The sequence below is a fragment of the Arachis ipaensis genome, chromosome B8 (genome assembly GCF_059453495.1).
Source record: "Arachis ipaensis isolate K30076 ecotype BB chromosome B8, ASM5945349v1, whole genome shotgun sequence".
NCBI lineage: Eukaryota > Viridiplantae > Streptophyta > Magnoliopsida > Fabales > Fabaceae > Arachis > Arachis ipaensis.
This window is the reverse complement of record NC_142443.1, coordinates 19,168,425-19,191,123: the sequence shown is the minus strand read 5'-3', so window position 1 is coordinate 19,191,123 and position 22,699 is coordinate 19,168,425. Positions and strand designations below refer to the sequence as shown.

The following is a 22,699-nucleotide window of genomic DNA, read 5'->3' as shown; positions in this document are numbered from 1 at the left end:
AAACCAACCCGGATATGTCTCCAACTTGCTGATGGCTCCATTAAAAACCCATCAGGCGTGATTGAGGACATGATTGTCAGGGTTGGGCCATTCGCCTTTCCCACTGACTTTGTGGTGTTGGAAATGGAAGAGCACAAGAGTGCTACTCTCATTCTAGGAAGACCTTTCCTAGCAACTGGACGAACTCTCATTGATGTCCAAAAGGGGGAAGTAACCCTGAGGGTCAATGAGGATGAGTTCAAGTTAAATGCTGTCAAAGCCATGCAGCATCCAGACACACCCAAAGACTGCATGAAAGTTGATCTTATTGACTCTTTGGTAGAGGAGATCAACATGGCTGAGAGTCTCGAATCAGAGCTGGAAGACATTTTTAAAGATGTTCAGCCTGATATGGAGGATTCAGAAGAATTGAAAGAACTTCTGAAACTTCCTCAGGAAGAGGAAACACCTCCTAAACCCGAGCTCAAACCATTACCACCATCTCTGAAATATGCATTTCTGGGAGAAGGTGACACTTTTCCGGTGATCATAAGCTCTACTTTAAATCCACTGGAAGAGGAAGCACTAATTCAGGTGCTAAGGACACACAAAACAGCTCTTGGGTAGTCCATAAGTGACCTCAAGGACATAAGCCCAGCTAGATGCATGAACAAGATCCTATTGGAGGATGATGCTAAGCCAGTGGTTCAACCACAGAGGTGGCTAAATCCAGCCATGAAGGAAGTGGTGCAGAAAGAGGTCACAAAGCTACTAGAGGCTGGGATTATTTATCCTATCTCCGATAGCCCCTGGGTGAGCCCTGTTCAAGTTGTCCCCAAAAAGGGAGGTATGACAGTGGTTCATAATGAAAAGAATGAACTGGTTCCTACAAGAACAGTTACAGGGTGGCGCATGTGTATTGACTACAGAAGGCTCAATACAGCCACCAGAAAGGATCATTTTCCTTTACCATTCATAGACCAGATGCTAGAGAGACTAGCAGGTCATGAATACTACTACTTTTTGGATGGCTATTCAGGTTATAACCAAATTGCAGTAGATCCTCAGGACCAAGAGAAAACAGCATTCACATGTCCTTCTGGAGTGTTTGCTTACAGAAGGATGCCTTTTGGTCTGTGTAATGCACCTGCAACCTTTCAGAGGTGCGTGCTCTCTATTTTTTCTGATATGGTAGAGAAATTTCTGGAAGTCTTCATGGATGACTTTTCAGTATTTGGAGACTCATTCAGCTCCTGCCTTAACCATTTAGCACTTGTTCTGAAAAGATGCCAAAAGACTAACCTAGTTTTAAACTGGAAAAAATGTCACTTTATGGTGACTGAAGGAATTGACCTTGGGCATAAAATTTTAAACAAGGGAATAAAGGTGGATAAAGCTAAAGTGGAAGTAATTGAAAAATTACCACCATCTGCTAATGTTAAGGCAATCAGAAGCTTTCTAGGGCATGCAGGATTCTACAGGAGGTTTATAAAAGATTTTTCAAAAATTGCAAAACTCCTGAGCAATCTGCTAGCTGCTGACACGCCGTTTATATTTGACACTGAGTGTCTGCAAGCGTTTGAGACGCTGAAAGCTAAGCTGGTCACAGCACCAGTTATTTCTGCACCAGATTGGACATTACCATTTGAACTAATATGTGATGCCAGTGATCACGCCATTGGTGCAGTACTGGGGCAAAGGCATGACAAGCTTCTGCATGTCATTTATTATGCTAGCCGTGTTTTAAATGATGCTCAGAAAAATTACACAACCACAGAAAAAGAATTGCTTGCAGTGGTTTATGCCATTGACAAGTTTAGATCATACTTGGTAGGATCAAAAGTGATTGTGTACACTGACCATGCTGCTCTTAAATATCTGCTCTCAAAGCAGGATTCAAAATTCAGGCTTATAAGATGGGTGTTGCTTCTGCAAGAGTTTGATATAGAAATAAGAGACAGAAAAGGGACAGAGAACCAAGTGGCAGATCATCTATCCTGGATAGAGCCAATAGAAGGGGTGTCCCCTCCCTCTTTTGAGATCTCTGAAACCTTTTCGGATGAGCATTTATTCGCCATTTAGGAAACACCATGGTTTGCAGATATTGCAAACTATAAAGCTGCAAGGTTCATACCCAAGGAGTACAGCAGGCAACAAAAGAAAAAATTAATTACTGATGCAAAGTACTACTTGTGGGATGAACCTTATCTCTTTAAGAGATGTGCAGACGGAATAATCCGTAGGTGTGTGCCTAGAGAAGAAGCACAGAAGATCCTATGGCATTGCCATGGATCACAATATGGAGGCCATTTCGGAGGTGAGCGAACAGCCACCAAGGTCCTCCAATGTGGCTTCTACTGGCCTACCTTGTATAGAGATTCCCGAGAGTTTGTACGTAATTGTGACAGCTGCCAAAGAGCTGGTAATCTGCCTCATGGTTACGCCATGCCTCAACAAGGGATCTTGGAGATTGAGTTGTTTGATGTATGGGGAATTGACTTCATGGGACCTTTCCCACCATCATACTCAAACACTTATATTCTGGTGGCAGTCGATTATGTATCAAAATGGGTAGAGGCCATTGCCACACCCACTAATGATACTAAGACAGTGCTGAAGTTCCTCCAGAAACATATCTTCAGCAGGTTTGGTGTCCCTAGAGTACTAATCAGTGATGGGGCACTCACTTCTGCAATAAACAGCTTTACTCTGCTATGGTCAGGTATGGGATTAGCCACAAGGTGGCCACTCCATATCATCCACATACAAATGGACAAGCTAAAGTCTCTAATAGAGAACTAAAAAGAATCCTGGAACAGACTGTAAGTATCCGTAGAAAGGATTGGGCAAAAGGGTTGGATGATGCTCTGTGGGCATACAGAACAGCATTCAAAACTCCTATAGGAACCTCTCCATACCAGCTTGTGTATGGTAAGGCATGTCATCTGCCTGTGGAACTGGAACATAAGGCCTACTGGGCAACCAGATTCCTAAACTTTGATGCCAAATTAGCCGGAGAAAAAAGATTACTCCAGCTAAATGAGCTAGAGGAATTTAGACTCACTGCTTTCGAAAATGCCAAGCTTTATAAGGAGAAATCAAAAAGATGGCATGACAGAAAGCTGTCAACTAGAGTCTTTGAACCAGGACAAAAGGTTCTGTTGTTTAACTCTAGGCTCAGGCTATTCCCTGGGAAACTGAAATCCCGGTGGAGGGGACCATATGTGATTTCAAGTGTATCACCATATGGTTATGTGGAGCTTCAAGACATTGATTCTGATAAGAAGTTTATTGTTAATGGACAGAGAATCAAACACTATCTTGAAAGCAATGTTGAGCAAGAGTGCTCAAGGCTGAGGCTAGATTAAAAGCTCAGCAAGGTCCAGCTAAAGACAATAAAGAAGCGCTTGCTGGGAGGCAACCCAGCCATTGGGAAAACTTTTTCTGTTATTTTGCCCTATTCTTGAATTTATTTGTTTATATAAAGTTCACCCTTAATAAGGTAAAGAGTCAATTGCATAGGTTCACAGAGTTACAGAAGGATTCAGCACCCAAAACAGAGAAAAAGAGCTCACTGGCAAGAAAACGCCAGTAAGAGGCACAGCTGGGCATTAAACGCCCAAAAGGAGCATCTACTGGGCGTTTAACGCCAGTAATGATAGCCATCTGGGTGTTAAACGCCAGAAAGAAGCAGCTTTTGGGCGTTTAACACCAGATTGACAGCATCCTGGGTGTTCAGAAAAACGCCCAGTGACAAAGGAGTTCCTGGCGTTCAACGCCAGAAAGAAGCAACAGCTGGGCGTTGAACGCCCAGGAGAAGCAGCATTTGGGCGTTAAACGCCCAAAACATGCAGCATTTGGGCGTTTAATGCCAGGATGGTGGGGAGGAGGTAAATTCGTTTTTACTTCACATTTTTCATTTTAATTTTAATTTTCATGTTTCAATTCATGATTTCTTGCATAAACATGTTACAAACCCTAATTTCTAAAAACCCTAATTTCTAAAAACCCTACTTTAAAAATATCAAATGTATCTTAATCTATAAACACAAATTTTTTTTTAATCCAATCCAACTCTTTTTCAAATTTTCCAAAACAAATATATCTCTTTTCCTTCTAAAATCTTTTCAACTCATCAATATCTTTTTCAAATCTCCACATTATCTCTTTTTTCAATCCAAATTTATCTTTTTCAGATATCTTTCATATCTTTTCAATTTTAAACCACATCTTTCCATATCATACTTAATTATTTTTAAATCATATCTCCTATCTTATCTTTTTTAAAATTTTCGAAAACCCATCCCCCCTCCCTTTTTAAATCCACATTCGGCCTCCCTCCTCTCATCCACTATTCGACACTAGCTCTCCTTCTATCCCTCTTCTTTCTTTTCTTTTGCTTGAGGACAAGCAAACCTCTAAGTTTGGTGTGTTTATCCGTGATACTAAATTATACCCACTGAGATCATGGCTCCTAAAGGAAAACAACCCACTCCAAGAGGCAAGAAAGAGAGTATTCCAAAACCACTTTGGAATCAAGGAAAGTTCTTAACCAAAGAACATTCAGACTATTACTCCAAAATAATGAGTCTAAGATCAGTGATCCCGGAAGTCAAGTTCAATCTGAAAGAAGATGAATATCCGGAGATCCAAGAGCAGATTCGAAACAGGAACTGGGAAATCCTAGCTAATCCTGAAACAAAAGTGGGAAGGAATATGGTTCAGGAATTCTACGCTAATCTGTGGCAAACAGACAGGCAGAGAATATCTGGAATTGCCCTCTATAACTATTGGACTTTGGTCAGAGGAAAGATTGTTCACATCCACCCTGACAAAATCAGGGAGATCTTTAAGCTACCTCAGCTGAAAGATGACCCAGACTCCTTCAATAGGAGGATGATGAGAACAAACAAGGGCCTGGATAAGATTCTAGAGGATATATGCATCCCTGGAGCCAGGTGGACCACCAGCAGCAAGGGTGTCCCAAATCAACTCAAGAGAGAAGATTTCAAACCAGTCGCCAGAGGATGGCTGGACTTCATTGGGCGTTCTATATTGCCCACTAGCAACCGTTCTGAAGTCACCGTTAAAAGAGCAGTGATGATCCATTGCATTATGCTGGGAAAAGAAGTGGAAGTTCATCAACTGATTCCAACTGAATTTTACATACTTGCAAACAAAAACTCCAAAGATGCCAGGCTGGCTTATCCAAGCTTAATCTCTATGCTCAGCAAAGATACTGGAGTAAAGATGGGAATAACAGAGTACATCTCAGTGGAGCAACCAATCACTAAAATCACAATGGAAAAACAACAAGTGCAGGATGACCCCATCAAGAGGAGGGCGCAAGAAATTCTCCCAGAGATTCCTCAATTTGAATATTGGGAACATCTTGAAGCATCTGTTACTAAGTTGCAAGAAGCTATGAACCAAATAAAAGAAGAACAGCAAAATCAAAACAGCATGCTCTGCAAACTGCTCAGGGAACAAGAAGAGCAAGGGCGTGATTTAAAGGAATTGAAGCGTCAGATGTTATCTCTTGAAGGACCAAGCACCCCACAGACTAGAGGAACATCCACTTCCCAACTTCAAGGTTGTTGAGTTCTAATCTTAGCCTTAACTCTGTGATAATTATTTTATTTGAATTTTACCTTAGAAGTTATATATATAAATATTAGTAATTAGTATTTATATTTTGATTTTAGCTCCAATTAAGCTATAATTTAATTTTCTCATCATCATTAAACATGAATAAAATAGAAGAATTTCTTTAGAATAAGAGGCAATATTTTTCGAGTTTTTAATAAGAAAAATTCTAATTATTTACATGTGGTGACAATGCTTTCTGTCTTCTGAATGAATGCTTGAACAGTGCATATGTCTTTGGAATTTGATGTTCTTGAATGTATATGTTGGCTCTTGAAAGAATAATGAACATGAGACATGTTATTGATAATCTGAAAAATCAATAATTGATTCTTGAAGCAAGAAAAAGCAGTGAATACAGGAAGCTTGCGAAAAATATATATATATATATATATAGAAAGAAAAAGAAAAAGCAAGCAGAAAAAGCCAAAAGCTCTTAAAACCAAGAGGCAAGAGCAAAAAGCCAATAGCCCTTAAAACCAAAAGGCAAGGGTAATAAAAAGGATCCAAGGCTTTAAGCATCAGTGGATAGGAGGGCCTAAGGGAATCAAATCCTGGTCTAAGCGGCTAAACCAAGCTGTCCCTAACCATGTGCTTGTGGCGTGAAGGTGTCAAGTGAAAACTTGAGACTGAGCAGTTAAAGTCAAGGTCCAAAGCAAAAAGAAGAGTGTGCTTAAGAACCCTGGACACCTCTAATTGGGGACTTTAGCAAAGCTGAGTCACAATCTGAAAAGGTTCACCCAATTATGTGTCTGTAGCATTTATGTATCCGGTGGTAATACTGAAAAACAAAGTGCTTAGGGCCACGGCCAAGACTCATAAAGTAACTGTGTTCAAGAATCAACACATTGAACTAGGAGAATCAATAACACTATCTGAATTCTGAATTCCTATAGATGCCAATCATTCTGAGCTTCAATGGATAAAGTGAGACGCCAAAACTATTCGGAAGCAAAAAGCTACTAGTCCCGCTCATCTAATTAGAATCTGAGCTTCACTCAAAAACTCTGAGATATTATTGCTTCTTGACTTATTCGTATTCTATTTTATTTATCTACTTGCTTGGGGACAAGCAACAGTTTAAGTTTGGTGTTGTGATGAGCGGATATTTTATACGCTTTTTGGGGTTAATTTCATATAGTTTTTAGTATGTTTTAGTTAGTTTTTAGTTTATTTTCATTAATTTCTAGGAAAAATTTATATTTCTGGACTTTACTATGAGTTTGTGTATTTTTCTATAATTTCAGGTATTTTCTGACTGAAATTGAGAGAGCTGAGCAAAAATCTGATTAAGGCTGAAAAAGGACTGCTGATGCTGTTGGATTCTGACCTCTCTGCACTCGGAATAGATTTTCTGGAGCTACAAGAGTCCAATTGGCGCGCTTCTAATTGCGTTGGAAAGTAGACATCCAGGGCTTTCCAGTAATATATAATAGTCCATACTTTTCTCAATAATAGACAATGTAAACTGGCGTTCAACGCCAGTTCCATGCTGCAGTCTGGCGTCCAGCGCCAGAAACAGGTTACAAGTTGGAGTTCAACGCCAGAAACAGGTTACAACCTGGCATTGAACACCCAAAACAGCCCAAGCACGTGAGAAGCTTAAGTCTCAGCCCCAGCACACACCAAGTGGGCCCCAGAAGTGGATTTCTGCACTATCTATCATAGTTTACTCATTTTCTGTAAACCTAGGTTACTAGTTTAGTATTTAAACAACTTTTAGAGATTTATTTTGTACCTCATGACATTTTAGATCTGAAATTTGTACTCTTTGACAGCATGAGTCTCTAAACTCCATTGTTGGGGGTGAGACTCTCTGCTGTGTTTCGATGAATTAATGCAACTATTTCTGTTTTCTATTCAAACACGCTTGTTTCTATCTAAGATGTTTATTCGCACTTCAATATGATGGATGTGATGATCCGTGACACTCATCACCATCCTCAATCTATGAACGCGTGCCTGACAACCACCTCCGTTCTACGTTCGATTGGATGAACATCTCTTGGATTCCTTAATCAGAATCTTTGTGGTATAGGCTAGAATCCATTGGCAGCATTCATGAGAATCCGGAAAGTCTAAACCTTGTCTGTGGTATTCCGTGTAGGATTCAGGGATTGGATGACTGTGACGAGCTTCAAACTCGCGAGTGCTAGGCGTAGTGACAGACGCAAAAGGATAGCAAATCCTATTCCGGTATGATCGAGAACCGACAGATGATTAGCCGTGCGGTGACAGCGCACCTGGATTATTTTCACTGAGAGGACGGATGGTAGCCATTGACGACGGTGATCCACCAACACACAGCCTGCCATAGGAGGAACGTGCGTGCGTGAACAAGAAGACAGAGGAAAGCAGAGATTCAGAAGACAAAGCATCTCCAAAACTCCAACACATTCTCCATTACTGCATAACAAGTATTTAATTTGTACTCTTTTATTTTTCGCAATTCAAACTGATAAATATTCTATTGACTTCCTGACTAGGATTTACAAGATAACCATAGATTGATTCAAACCAACAATCTCCATGGGATTCGACCCTTACTCACGTAAGGTATTACTTGGATGACCCAGTGCACTTGCTGGTTAGTTGTGCGAATTTGTGAGAAATAGTAATATTGACATTGACATGTAACAAATTCGTGCACCAATTACTCATATCACCTTTTTTTTAAACCATTAAAGTTATTACTTTACCTGTGTCATTTTTTAAGATGATTCATTATGCCATAAGCTTATCCACTGGGATTCATGATTTAATTATGGTTGGAAATTAAGAAAGAGAAAAAAAGAGGAAGAGAGTATTTGTTGACTGTAAACACCCTTTGAGAATTCATGTTTTTTAAAATTTTAATATAGAGCTAGACTAGAGTGGTATGAGGCTATTAGAAATTTGCATTTTCTACACATGCATTTTTTATTTTTTGCAATTGTTGTTTGAGTTGACCTCTTTTTTTTATTGTTATTTTACAACTCTGTACTACTTCAATTTTATGTCTTTGTTGGTTGGATAGATATTTTTAGTAATAGTAGTATAAGTCAACATGATTTGTTGAATTTGATAGGTTGAAAAAAATTTAGAGGCACATTAGGAAGTATTTTTGGAATACTACTCTCTATTTTTCAAATTTGCTTTACCTTTTAAATAAAAGGGAAAGCAAAAAGCAACGTCCAAAAGCAAAAAGTTCTCTATAGTGCTTTCTTTAAACTAAGTTAGGATTTAAATTAAAAGGCAATGGTTAAGAGATTTGAAGGATAGTTCAAGTTGAAAAAAAGTTATTTTTATTTTTGTATTTCTTTTTTTCATCTTGAAAAATAAGTTTGATGAGAGATTTCGGACATTTATTCTTTCTCTCTTTTTTTTCAATCAACAAATAAATAAAATCAAAGGTTAAAATAGTAATTTTTTCAAATCTTTAAGTTCTTCATCTTTTTATGCACTGGATCTTTTGAATTTTATAGACTTTCATTAGCATTGAAAAATGATAACTTATATTTTTGTAAAATAATTTTTTTATCTAAGAAATAAATTATTTTAACACAATAAATCAAAGAATTTTACATAAATGATATTGGTTATGGTTTTTATTTATGTTTTATCTTTTAAATTGTGTAGTTTATATGTTTAAATTGTATTTGTTGTCGCATAATTTATGAAGTTGAATATGATACAATATACTGTGAGGTAGGATTTCTTTAGCCAATTCTAAGTGCTCATCAAATAGTAGGATTTCTTTATCCAATTCTAAGTGCTCATCAAATAGTATACTGACATTCAAGTGAATGTTTTGAAAAATAAGAATAGAAAGAATGAGTATAAATTTGGTCTTAATTAAAAAAAATTACAAATTATGATAGATTAAGAAATGATACTTATGTATTTTGAGTAGTGATAGAATAAATAAATTTTTGAGTAAAAGACAAATAGGTCCCTGACCTTTTTAAACATGGACATTTTTGTCCCTCAAGATTTACAAATACATTTAAATCCCTCACCTTGTAAAACGCGTGACAATGAGACCCCTCCGTCGAGTTGGAGTTCAAAACGGCAACGGAACATGCTGACCTGGAAGGGTAGAGTGTCAGGTGTCCGTTTTGGTTGCTGATGTGGATGGAGAACAATTTTTTAATGGACAAATTAGTCCTTGTGGCCATCATACGTTCTCTCTCTCCGTCGCAACTCACCTTGGTCCGACTCCGTCAACACTCTCATCGACTCTGCCACCGGCCGCCACCTCTCCTACGCCGATTTCATCCGCCGTTCAGAAACCCTAGCTGCCAACCTTACATCTCTCTTCACACTCTCCAAAAACGACACCACTTTGGTCCTCTCTCCACGCCCTTCTTCTAGAAACTTCTTCGGAAAAGAAGAAGCAGCAGCAACATAGCAGCACCATCAAGAACAACGATAAGGTAACCATTGACATTCTTTCTTTTGAAGTAGCCAATATCATGTCCAAAACGGTTCACCTTCACAAATCCCTTTCGGATTCTGAGATCTCGAGGTTCAGGAATGATCTTTCACAAACTGTTTCCAACCGTGTGTGAAGTATAAAGTATCATCTACCTCTTGTTGCCAACTCTATATTCCACAGGGCACCATCAGGATCTCGAAGGCTCAAATTTTCTGGCAGCTTCTTATTCAAATTACCATAAAATGCTTTGGGAAGTGCCTATAGTCAAAATTTAAATTCCAGCTATGAGAAAAAGTAGGAATGAATGGAAAAAAGCAAAAATCCCCTGAACATGAATGAATGGAAAAAGCAACAAAAACTTGATTCAGGCTAACAGGTAGTGGAAGGCTAAATCTTGTCACTCCATTCAATGCATGGGAGCGAGATCTTGGTGTAGGCAACATAACTCCAAACACAATGTAACTCAAACCCTACTAGGTAAACCCAGAACATAGATCACGATGCCATGATGTCATGTCATGAAATATTACATTTACCATTATATATCTCAAGTATAGCTAGTGATTGAATAACCACCACCAAAATAATTATGCAGGAACAACCCACATATTATTTTCTACTTCTCCACTTTATTATTTTCTTTTGTTTTAGTTTCTCCTTCAATTAGAAAGATTTAAACATTGTCACCATTCACAATGAGGATCATAGTAAGGGCAGAACCTACAATGTTGATGCATACTTTTCTTCTACTACAATGCAAGCTCAAACCTTTTCAATTATATAGCAATTTTCTAGTTGTAGAATCACTTCTTGCAGAACTTAAAACAACAGTGAATTAAACAAAAATTCTTTCTATAGAACCTAAACACAAACCCTACATTGCAAATAACATAGTTGAAACAAATTGAAGGAAAAAAATTAATCAATGGAGCAAAAAGAGTATGTAGACACCGTGCATGAACTAAAATCCCCAAATTCAATTTTCCCCACATTCCAAAATTAAAAATCACTCATTTCCTTACACACACTTAAAAGGGTATGTAATTTTTGTTGATTTACAAAAGTGAGGAAGAAGATACTTACAAGGTGTTGATTATAAGTGTTGGGCATAAACTATGCGAAATGGAGGAATTGAAAATGGTTCCAATAAATGTCTTCAACCCAGGATTTGTTGTGATGGGAAATCTTCGATCCTTTCATGATCTGGATTCTTCTGCTCAAAGAAGAGGAAAGTTTAAGTTTTGATTGAAGAAAGGAAGAGGGATTAATGGGAATTGTTCACAGTTGACAAAGACGACGTCGTTTTGAACCCCAAGGACTAATTTGTCCATTAAAAATTTGTTTTCCAGCCACATCAGCAACTAAAACGGACACTTGACACTCTACCCTTCCAGGTCAGCATGTTCCGTTGCCGTTTTGAACTCTAACTCGACGGAGGGGTCTAATTGTCACGCGTTTTACAAGGTGAGGAATTTAAATGTATTTTTAAATCTTGAGGGATGAAAATGTCTACATTTAAAAAGGTCAAGGACCTATTTGTCTTTTACTCTAAATTTTTTATCTTTAAATAAAAAATTGAGCAACAAAAATACTTTTATTAATGTAAAAAATGACAATCTAAAATGACTAAAAAAAGAAATATAAATTTTCAATCCGTGCGATGCACGGGTCTTCTGCTAGTATATATATATATATATATACATATATATATATATATAATAAAAGAAGAGTAATTGGTTTGTTGACTGACAAGTGTATAGGTTTGTTGAATGACAAATGGCGCTTTGTATAATCGACAAGTGGCACATGTAAATAATAACCAAAAATCAATTTTCTCTTTTCTTGACCTTTGGTCCTTTGCTGCGTCTAGATCACACACTAGCTTGATCACCGTTTTATAAAATTCACACACTAGATCACACACTAGCTTGCACATGTAAACAATTCACACACTAGCTTGACAAGCCGCTAAAATGTGAAAGCGATGAGTTTGTTAAGTATGAGAAGATGAAAGTACCAGACACTGAAAATTGTTGGTACTTGAATCAGAGCATGAACCTTGTTGACTGCAGAGACAAATGCTTGAGAAATTGTTCTTGTGTTGCTTATGCAAATTCGGATATTAGAGGTGAAGGGAGTGGTTGTGCTTTGTGGTTTGGTGATCTTAATGACTTGAGGATTCTACCAGATGCAGGCCAAGATCTTTATATTAGAGTTCCTGCTTCAGAGTTAGGTATGTAATACATTTACCTGGCCTTAAACTGCTCTTAATCTTTCTCTAATCCTAAATTATATCACATGGTTTATCTTTGTGTTTTGTACTATGACATTAAACAATTCAAGAGACAAAAAATGGATGCAAGGGCAAGATACGAATTGCAGTTGGGGTCACAATTGGCGTATTATATGGCATGTTCTTCGTTTCATGTTTGATATGGAATGGACGAAAAAAGGCCACTCTAAAAGGTAAAGAATTCTCCTTTCTTTTTTTCTTGTGCAGTAACTTATTGAATTATTATCTTTATAATGGAGAGTAATTGTTAACTTGTCTTAAGATAATTTAGAGACCAATGCAGAATTAATGGATCATATCAAGGAAAAACAAGAGGAAGATCCAGAGCTTCTATTGTATGACCTATCAGTTATAGCTTTTTGCACTGATAACTTTTCAGACAAAAACAAGCTTGGAGAAGGTGGTTTTGGATCTGTGTTTAAGGTAACAAACATATTACTTTTTTCAAGGATATTAGAATAGCAAAATGAAAAAATTTTAAGCTAATTTGCAATTGATAAATGGCAGGGTACATTGGAAAATGGACAAAGAATAGCAGTTAAGAGGCTCTTGACCGGTTATGGACAAGGGATCAAAGAATTTAAGAATGAAATTACATCAATTGCCAAACTTCAGCATCGTAATTGCATCAAACTGCAAGGATATTGCATTCAGAATGAAGAGAAAGTACTTATATATGAATATATGCCTAATAAAAGCCTGGATGCTTTTATATTTGGTACAAAATCTAGAATTTAGATGCATGTTAAAATTAATATTAGCTGTAAAACTTCTTGCTTTGAATATGTGCAAATTTTGACTTGCATGTACATCTTACTAGATCAAATGCAAATAATGGTTTTGGATTGGCATACACGATTTCATATCATTCTTGGTGTTCGTTACCTGGGGTAATCGGGTTGTCGGTGGGCGGTGACTAGGAGAGAGAGAGAGGGAGATCCCGAGCGGGTGTAGAGCGAGTGTGGTCGGCACCGGGAGGCAGACAGAGTGGGGGGGTGGCCACCTGCAAGGACACTCCAACGATCAAGTCAGAGTCCGTACTAGGGGTGGCAAAATGAGGTAAGGATGTGACGTACCTTGGGGGGAGAGCTGTCCTCCCCCTTTTATATGCTGTGCTGGGTGGGCCTAGTAGTGGCCTGGCCTATTGGTTGAGGAGCTGAGCTGTCACATTCCACGCGTGCGGGTCATCCGTACTCGGGGTCGGTACTTCGGTTGTCGACCCTGGGGGTTCCGACCCGACCGATGGCGCGCTTGACGTGTTGAGTTGGTTGGACCTTGGGTCGGTTGTAGCTAATCGACCCGAAGAGATCCGCTATGGTCTTTTGGGCTTGGGCGGGGTAGTGCCCCAACCCGACGACTTATCTGGGCTGTCAGTCCGTAACAGTGCCCCCAACGCATCAGCCTTGAGGTCTGGGGCTCGTGGCTGAGCGCGTTTGTCTTGCTGAGGTGGCAGATTTTCTTCTCTCCTCGGCAGCTTGTTGGTGGCGTTTTGTTTTCCTTTCGTTTGGTCTTTCGGTTTTCGTGTTGCTTTCTTGGTTTTGGCGCCGGGCATTAAATGTCCATCGCTTCAATGATTTGAAATTGCGGGTGAAATGGCAAATATGCCCCTGCCTTTTGGCGCTCTTCCTCGGCGGTTATGCTCTCCTCCTTTTATTTCGTAACTCCCTCTCTCCTTTTTACTTTTTCTTTCTCTTCCTCCTTCCTTTCTTTACGCTGTTGTTGCTCCTATTCCTATCACTGCCGTTGCCTCAAGAATTCTTGCTCCCTATTCCTTCTTTGCAAGTTCTACTTCTTCTGGTAAGCTCTTATGGCTTCTTTGTTATTTTGGTTGTTTTTCCTTATCTTTTGTGCATTTGCTTTGTGTATGTTTGGGTCTTCTTTTTCTTCTAGAGGGGGTGCCACTGGCTTTCGTGTTTCTGGGTTTTTCTGGATTTTTGTTCATGTTTCTGGGTTAGTATGCAGGGGGTTAGGGGGAGATTCATAGTTTTTCTTTTGCTTTCTTATTTTGAGGGTTTCCGACTTCCCGTGTTGACTGAGTGGTGCCCCCATTGTAGGTATGGACAAGCGTCTCGCTTTCTCGAGTCAGGCCCAGCACCCTTTGGCTGACTTCGTCAACCATCATGCTTGGGTCTCTTCCGATGTGAGGGATACTCCTTCTAAGATGACCAAGGAGGGGATCCAGAAGTTACGATAATCAGGGCTCTTATGTGGAGGGGGTCTCGAGGAGGCGTTTTACCAGGTCTATGTCCCTGCTGGTCGGGAGCGCGTCTGTCAAAAGAACTTGGCTTCTCCACGGGTTGCTGATTGGCTGTGGATTTATGAGCCTATGTTCACGACTTTGGGGCTTCGTTTACCCTTTTCTCCTTTTGTTATGAGTTTACTGAATCGCTGCGACGTTGCGCCGTCGCATCTTCATCCGAATAGTTGGGCCTCCGTTCGGTGCTTTGAGATGGTTTGCGAGTACCTCAAACTGCCACTTTCAATGAACGTCTTTCTCTATCTCTTCCTGCTCATGAACCCTTCTAGCCAAGGGAAGGCTAAGAAGGGTTACATGTCTTTTAGGGCCCAACAGGGGCGTAGAATCTTTGGCCTTTTTGAAGATTCTTTTCATGGTTTCAAGTCTACCTTTTTTAAGGTTAGGCCGGTAGAAGGTCACCAGCCTTTTTGGCTCACGGCTGAGGGAGCTCGGCGGATCCCGACCTATTGGAGTTTTAGTGCGGGGTCCGATTATCTTATTAAAGTGTCTTATGACTGGCTGAGTTTGGAAGATCGTAATATTGCTGATATACTTTTGGCCATTTTCGGCGAGAAGAACCTTAATCCTCGCATGTTGATGGGGGACCGGGAGGCCGGTCGGTCGTATGTTGGTGGGTTTTTCTTCCTTTGGGTTTTTTATGCTTTATTTTTCTACTGTTGACACCTCTCCTCCCTTTTTGTTTTTAGTTTCTATGGCTAGTGGGAAGAAGACTTTGGCTGACCTGATGAGCCTTATTAAAGGGAACGAGGAAGGTGAGGGTAGGGGTGGCAAACGGGCCTAAACCCGTCGGGCCGGCCCGCGTAACCCGCCAAAAAAGGCAGACCGGGCTGAAAAATTGGGACCGCCAAATAGCAAAAGCCCGCTTAACCCGCACCGCTTAAACCGTGGGTTTTGGCGGGCTTTGGCGGGGCGGGGCGGGCTTCCCCGCCGGGCTTAGTATTTTTTTAGTAAGGGGTATTTTTACAATTTTTTTACCAAAACCTAACTTCCCCCAACCCAACTTACAAGAGAATGAAGATGAAAATTGAGTGTTTTAAATTATGTTTGTTTTGTTTTAGTGACAATATTGTTAATTATGTTTTGGATTATGTTTATTTTGCTTTGAAAACAATATTTATAATTATGTTTTGGATGAAAACTTGGTTTATAATCATGTTTATTAGATATTTATAATTACAAAGATTTTAATATTTGTGAATACAAAAATTATAATTTGTTTATACTTTTAGAAATTATAATAGTTAAAAGTAAAAAACAAAAAAAATTTATATCTTTATATATATTATTTTAATAGTTAAAAGTAAAAAAAAAAAGAGAATATTTGGCGGGCTTAGCCCGCCGGCCTGCCAGCCCGCCGTTAGGCGGGGCGGGTTGGAATTCTGGGACCGCCTCACTAGGCGGGGCGGGGCGGGCCAGCCCGCTAATTGGCGGGCTTATGGCGGGGCGGGGCGGGGCGGGCTTCCCCGCTTGCCACCCCTAGGTGAGGGTGACTCCCCGTCTACTCCTTCGGCGAACCAGGAGCAAGGGGAGGCCGTGGAGGCTAGTGGTCGGGTAGGTGGGCCCGACCCGGCTCATCAAGAAAATGTTGTTTCTTCCGAGAAGCTTGAGGAGGCTGCTGGCGTGGAGACGGAGATGTTTGAGGATGATTTTGGTGATGATGAGCTGGGGGCTGTAGGTAACCCTAAGAAGAGGAAGAGGGATACTGTCAAGGCCCTCTCGGTCATGGAGAAGAACTTTGATGCTGGGGGATTTATCGAGTCCCAGCTGCTTCCCGGTACCGAGGCGTATTTCCATGAAGCCGATCTCTCCAGTCAGGCTAGGTGGATTTATCGCAGCCTTCTTCGTGCTGCTGCCATCGCCAAGAAAGTGGAGCCTATCTTGGGCAACTATCATGCCATGGAGGTGAGGCTTCAGAACTCCCAAAAAGATTTGACGAACTCACGATCTCGGGAGGAGTCTCTGAAGACTAAGTTGGCTGATCGTGAGAAGAGGGCTGAGGAGGATGCCAGGGAGATTAATAGGCTGGTAGATCGGGATATGGCTTTAATGAAAGACCTGAATGCCTCCCGCGGTGAGACTGCGGCCATGAAGAAGATGGTTGAGGAGTTGGAGAGAAGCTGAAGTTGGCTGAGAGTTCGGCGGAGGCGGTTTCTCGGGAGATGGCTGCCTTGAAGAAAAGGAACAAAGATCTTGCGAAGGGAGCTCGTGATGCTGTTAAGCTGACTGAGGAAGGGATAAAGCTTCAGGTGTCAGTATTGGCTCCCGACCTTGACCTTTCTCAAGTTGGTGCGATGAAGACTGTGGAGGGTGGGAAGATTGTTGACATCCTTTGAACATTTGGATATTCCCGTCTTCTTCTGCTTTTGTTTGTAATTTGTTCTTTTTATTTTGGGCTTGCTAGTAGGCGCCCTTTGGTTGTATTGAACACTTCTTTTTGCTTATGCTCAAGTGCTGTTTTAGGTATTTGTTGGATTTTGTTCGGGCCGTCGTGGCCTTTGCTTTTTATTTTTTGCTTGCTCGGGCCGTCATGGCTTTTTGCTTAATCTGTTTATTATGGTACTTACTAATTTGAGCCGATTTTGCTTTGGTCCCTTATGGTTCCCGGGGTGATCAGTCCCGGGTTACCGTTAGGTCGACCGTTTTGTTTCTTTTCGTCGCGCTTTTATTTTGAGACTTGGGAGAGAGTGAACTTGTAAAAGATAAGCTTATCATATTGTCAGACAAGGAAATATGTAATGCATAAATAAATGAAGGCAAAAAAGAAGATATTTGTATGAAACATAAATAGAGAACGTCAAAGCGGGACATGGGAATGGGGATTGGGGTCGTGTGATCGCCCCTTCTTACGAGTAGAACCTCTTGAGGTTCGCCATGTTCCATGTTCTTGGTACTTCGTTCCCATTCAGTCTTTCTAGCTTGTAACCCCCTTTGCCGAGGACTTCTTTTACTCTGTAAGGTCCTTCCCAGTTTGCAGCTAGCTTGCCTTCTCCTGGTGTTGGTGGTCCTATGTCGTTACGTCATAGGACCAGGTCGCCCTCTCCCAAGTTTCTTTTCAATATTTTGCCATTGTATCTGAGGGCTACTCTCTGTTTGATTACTGCTTCTGCTAGGTGTGCCATTTGCCTTGTCTCGTCGGCTAGGTCTTTTTCGACCGCCTCGCTCCCTCCTCTGAGGAGCAGCCTCGGACTTGTTTCCCCGACCTCGACTGGGATGATGGCGTCGACCCCGTATGTGAGTCGGAAGGGGGTTTTGCCGGTGGATGATTGGGAGGTGGTCCTGTATGACCATAGTACTGAGGCTAGTTCATCTGCCCATGAGCCTTTCTTCCCTTCGAGTCGCTTTTTCAGCCCCTTTAGGATGACTTTGTTGGCTGCTTCGACTTGGCCGTTGGTTTGGGGATGTTCAACTTAGGAGAACTTTTGCTTAATCCCTAGTCCCTCTAAGAACCCTTTGAACTTCTTGTCGGTGAATTGTGTCCCGTTGTCTGATATGACGGTTTCCGGTATCCCGAACCTTGTGACCACTTGTCTCCACATGAACTTTTGGCAGTTTGCTGCGGATATGCTGGCTAGTGGTTCTGCTTCTACCCACTTGGTGTAATAGTCTATGGCCACTATTAAGTGCTTCACCTGCCCGGGTCCTGGTGGGAATGGTCCCAAGAGGTCGACTCCCCATTGGGCGAAAGGTCGGGGGGCCATCATTAGACTGAGCTCCTCGGGAGGTGCTTTGTGGAAGTTGGCGTTCTCTTGGCACTTTTTACATTTCTTTACGAACTCCTGGGCATCCGACATCATTGTGGGCCAGTAATATCCCGCCCTGATGATTTTTCTTGCTAGAGATCTTCCCCCGATGTGGTGACCACAACACCCTTCGTGTACCTCTCTTAGGACGTAGTCCGTCTGGTCGGGGCGTAAGTACTTTAGTAGGGGTTGGTGGAGCCCTCGCTTGTATAGCTGCCCTTGTATGATTGTGTACTTAGGAGATTCCCTTTTAACAGATTTCGCCTCCTTTTGGTTGGGGGGTGTTTCTGCGTGCTCCAGATATCGGGAGATGGGGTCCATCCATGAGGGGGGTTGGTGTTTGAGCCGTGCACATGATGATCGCAGGTTCCGTTGCTAGCCCTTGGATCAGAGATCTATTCCCCGTTCCGGGTTTGGTGCTTGGGAGCTTGGAGAGGAGGTCGGCTCGGCATTCCTTTCTCTGGGAATGTGCTGGATTGTGACTTCTTCGAAGCTTTTTCATAGTTCTCTTACTTTTTCCAAGTATTTTTTGTAGCAGTGCGTCCCTGGCTTGGTAGCTGCCGTTTACTTGGGAAGTGACGATTTGGGAGTCGCTGCTAACTTCTACTCTTGATGCTCCGACCTCTTTGGCTAGCATTAATCCACCAATCAAAGCTTCATACTCGGCCTGGTTGTTTGAGACTGGGAATTTGAACTTGATGGATTGTTCGAATGCTACTCCTGCCGAGTTCTCGAGAATGATTCCGGCCCCTCCGAACATTTGGTTGGATGCTCCGTCAACGTGGAGCCTCCACCGTGTGCTCGGAATGTCGGGGGCTTTTCCTGTGACCTCAACGAGGAAGTCTGCCATGGCTTGGGCTTTGATTGCTTGCCTTGGTTCATATCGCAAGTCATATTGGGATAGTTCCACCGCCCATGCCATCATTCTTCCCGCCAGGTCGGGTTTTTGGAGGACTTGTCGGATGGCTTGGTCGGTTCTCAAGATGATTGTGTGCCCTTGGAAGTATTGTTTTAATCTTCTTGATGAAACTAATAGGGCGTAGGCTAGCTTTTCCAACTTGGTATACCTCGTCTCTGCCCCTTGAAGTGTTTTGCTGATGAAGTATATTGGGCGCTGGGTTTTGTCCTCCTCCCTGACTAGGACTGCTGCCATTGCTTGTATGGTCACGGCCAAGTACAGGTACAGGGGCTCACCTTCTTTGGGCTTACTGAGTACGGGGGTTTCCGAGAGTATCCTCTTGAAATGGTTGAATGCCTCCTCGCACTCCTGGGTCCATTCAAAGGTGATTCCTTTCTTCATTAAGTTGAAAAATGGGATGGCCCTTTCAGCCGAGGCTCCGAGAAACCGAGATAGGGCCGTGAGCTTCCCGGTAAGCCGTTGTACATCTTTGATGCACCCGGGGCTCGTCATTTTGAGGACGGCTTCGCACTTGTCCGGGTTGGCTTCTACCCCTCTCTGGGTTATCATGAATCCTAGAAATTTTCCTGCTTCCATGGCGAATGCGCATTTTAGTGGGTTAAGTCGCATTTTGAATTTCCTTAATGCCCCAAAGACGGCCTGGAGGTCGTTTATCAGATTGCTCGGTTCTGCCATTTTTACCAGGATATCGTCGACATACACTTCTACCGTTTTGCCGATGAGGTCGTAGAAGACTCTGCTCATCAGCCTTTGGTAGGTGGCCCCTGCGTTCTTCAGTCCGAAGGGCATTACCTTGTAGCAATAGGTGCCTCCTGGTGTTATGAAAGCTGTCTTGTCCTCGTCAGGTCGGTGCATCGGGACTTGATTGTAGCCGGAATAGACGTCCATGAAACTGAGAAAACGGTATCCCGCTGCCGAGTCTACTAGGGTGTCAATATTGGGGAGGGGAAAGGAGTCTTCTGGACATGCTTTGTTCAGGTCGGAGTAGTCTACGCACATTCTCCATTTCCCACTGGCTTTCTTGACTAAGACAACAATGGACAGCCATGTTGAGTACTCGAGTTCCTTGATGAACCCTGCTTCCAGTAGTCCTGCTGTTTGCTTAGCAACTTCTTCAGCTCTTTCATGTGACATCTTTCTTTGCCGCTGGGCTACCGGTTTAGCTTCTGGCTTTATGGCTAGCCGGTGGGACATGACTTCGGGATCTAACCCTGGCATGTCTGATGGGGTCCACGCAAAGAGGTCGTTGTTTGCCCTTACGACTTCTATGAGGGGACCCTTGAGTTCATGGGGTAGGTTTCTGTTAATAAAGGTGAATTATTCTACCGACTTCCCTATCTGGAACTTTTCCATGTCCCCTTCTGGTTCAGGTCTTGGTTTGTCCTCCATCTTGACGTCCAGATCTGCTAGGAACACGCCAGCTGCCTTCTTAGATTCTTTCCTCAGGGAGAGACTGGCGCTGTCGCAGGCGACTGCCATTTCTAGGTCTCCCCTTATGGAACCAAACATTCCCTTGTTCGTTATGAACTTCATTGTTAGGTACTTGGTGCATATTACAGCTAAAAATTCGTTGATAGTTTTTCTCCCTAGGATAATGTTATAGGCGATGGAGTCTCTAAGGACTACGAAGTCTGCCATAACTGATTTCCTGGCGTCGCCAGTTCCTAGGCTGATCGAGAAGGAGGTCGTTCTGTCAGGTTTGATGTAGTTATCACCAAGTCCCATGACTCCATGTTGTGACTTTTGAGGTCGGGTTCCTTGAGTCACATTGCGTCGAATACGTTTCTGAATAGGATATTCGAGTCGGCTCCCGTGTCGACAAGGATGCGCCTAACCAGCCCTGTCCCGACCATTGCCATGACTACCATGGGAGGATTCTCAGGGAGATCTTTGAACCATATGTCTTCTGGGCCAAATGATATTGTCAGGAGTCTCTTGCTGGTGGTGGGGCTATCCGTCGAGATGGAGAGCACCAGGGAGTCCTTTCTTGTTGCTGACTTAGATTTGGGGGGACTATCTCATCCAACCACAATGTTAACCACAAAAGTTGGGGGATTACTGGCATCCCCTGGGGGTTCTTGTCTTGGTTTGACTGCCCGATTTCAGTCTTCCTCGAAGCGTCCTCTTTCTCGCCTCCTCGGCACTCTGATAAGTCCGGAGAATTTGCTCAATTTCCCTTCTCTGATGGCTTGTTCCAAGGCAACCTTGAGGTCGAAGCAGTCTTGTGTTTTGTGACCAAACCTGTTCCGAGGGTTACCTGAAACTGTAGGTCGATCTCGGACGAGATCTTCTGTGCTGGTCGGAGCTGTTATGTCCGACTTGTTGATGGCGGCCAGAGCTGTCGTGTCCGACTTGTTGACTGGCTGCCCTGCTGATCCTTGGTCACCGGAGGGTGGGGGGTACCTGCAAGAGACTCCGATGCTTAAGTTAGCATGGGTATTAAACAGGTTTTATGTAGAATCAGAGTATGAGTTATACCTGGGTGCTCTAGTATATTTATAGTAGTGTGGGCTGACCTTTCTGATAAGATAAGTTAGTTATCTTATCTTATCTTATCTTTATCTTGAGTGAAGTCAGCTGATCTTTAAGGAAACCGCCTTTATCTCTATAGGCTTGGATTGCCTTTGGATTTGGGTCGTCTTCCTCTATTTGGGCCCTTTATAGGTGATGGGAAAATTTGTGGAAAAACGAATTTCCAAAACACCCAAATCTAACCGGCAAGTATACCGGGTCGCATCAAGTAATAAAACTCACGTGAGTGAGGTCGATCCCACAAGGATTGATGGATCAAGCAATTTTAGTGGGTGATTAGTTTAGTCAAGCTAACATTGAGTGATTTGAGTGACAATTGAAGCCAACAGAATGTAAATTTGCAGGAATTATAAAGTGCAGAAAGTAAAATTGCAAGTAACTTAAAGAACAAGAAAGTAAAATAGCTGAAACTTAAATTGCAAGAAAAGTAAATTGCATGAAAAGTAAAGGGGCTGGGGTGCTGGAAATTAAATAGAGCAATATATCAGAAATCAAAACTCTTGCAGCAAGCTTAAATTGCAGGAAAGTAAATTGGGAGCAATGTAAACAGAGAAGCAAAATTGTAGTGAATTAGAACTTAGAGCAATTGTAGAGGAATTTAAAATTGTGCATGAAATGTAAATGAGATTTGCAGCAGGCTTAATGTAAATTGAATTGAGGAACCGAACAGAAAATGAAATGCAGCTCAATTGCAAAATCTAAATGAGAGGTTGAAGATCTCAGAAAATCAATGAGACTAGAAAACAAGTCTAGATCTCAATCCCTTCCTTGATCCGCTAGCAAACAAGATGCAGGAAAATTAAAGATGAAAGCGATGAAACGAACTTTGATTCAAATCACAATTCACTTGAAAGTTTGCAGAAGAAGAAAACAGAGAGAATTCTCAAGGTGAGATTGAAACAGAATTTCTTCAATT

The 22,699-nt window shown here is 41.8% G+C and overlaps 1 pseudogene; it reads left to right on the top strand.

Moving 5' to 3' along the window:
* The first annotated feature begins 12,049 nt into the window (after window positions 1-12,049).
* The window catches only part of LOC107610635 (G-type lectin S-receptor-like serine/threonine-protein kinase SD1-1), a 48,854-nt pseudogene continuing 38,204 nt past the window's right edge, over window positions 12,050-22,699 (top strand).